The sequence below is a fragment of the Anguilla rostrata genome, chromosome 2 (assembly GCF_018555375.3).
Source record: "Anguilla rostrata isolate EN2019 chromosome 2, ASM1855537v3, whole genome shotgun sequence".
Lineage (NCBI taxonomy): Eukaryota > Metazoa > Chordata > Actinopteri > Anguilliformes > Anguillidae > Anguilla > Anguilla rostrata.
The window spans coordinates 24,275,928-24,276,939 of NC_057934.1; positions in this window are offsets into that span (position 1 = coordinate 24,275,928).

The window sequence follows — 1,012 nt, forward strand, 5'->3', positions numbered from 1 at the left end:
TAATGTAATGAGAACCCTAGCCTCAGGACAAGATTTTTTATTAACCTTTAAACGAGGGCAGACAACTGCCATGAGCTCAGTCCAGATTCATCTTCAGGTACTGCAGCTATGTGAGAGAGAGGGAATGGGGTACAGCTGTACATACAAGAAGGGGCTTGGGTACTTAGCTACATGTGTATCAGACCTGGGTCAAATACATATTTGTTTTAGATTCAAATACTTTTCTACGTTTTACTGATCTTGTCTGGTGTATTGGAACCAATGAAATAATGAAAAGTGCGTCTTCTGGTCATGGTCATTGGCAGGCTCAATTACACCAGGCAAGATCAATAGAGCACAGAAAAGTATTTGAATCCAAAACTAATACGTCTTTGACCGAGGTCTGATGTGTATGTGTGTGTGTGTGTGTGTGTGGGGTTAGTAACCGCAATTGAATGTAAGAGGGGTAAGATTATTGCAACTGTATGCGAGAAAAGGGTGGGGTTACTGTAGCAGTAATAATAATGTAGCTGTTGGTCTGTCAGAGAGGCGGATTGGTCTTGGCTGCGCCGGCTGGTGGAGAGAGTACACGCACCTGGGCTGTGTTAGCTAATCAGGCCAGGTGCTTAAAGGTGTGCTGCTCTCCACAGTTCAGGGCCAAGACCGGGAGCTAACACCAAGAGCGCAGTTATGATTTTCTGTTCATTTTATTTTGACACTGAAAAGAAAGCAATCCTCAGCTGGGATGCTGGAGGGGCTGGACCTGGCCAGGAAGGCGGGTCAGCTACAGAGCGACGAACTGAAATAGTTGTCGCTCTGTTTTACTTTCTTTTGTCTTTGTTATTTTAGCTTGTTGTTTTAGTTTATTGTTTTTGCCCGGAACCCGTGAGGGGGAAGGGTGAAGAGGTCCGTTTATTTTATTTTGTATTGGTGTGGGTGCGCTCTCTCTCTCCATGTGACAGAAAACTGTGTTGCCCGTACTCTCCCTCCCTCCCAGGGATGTCAGACTCGTGTGTGACAAATAATAATACAG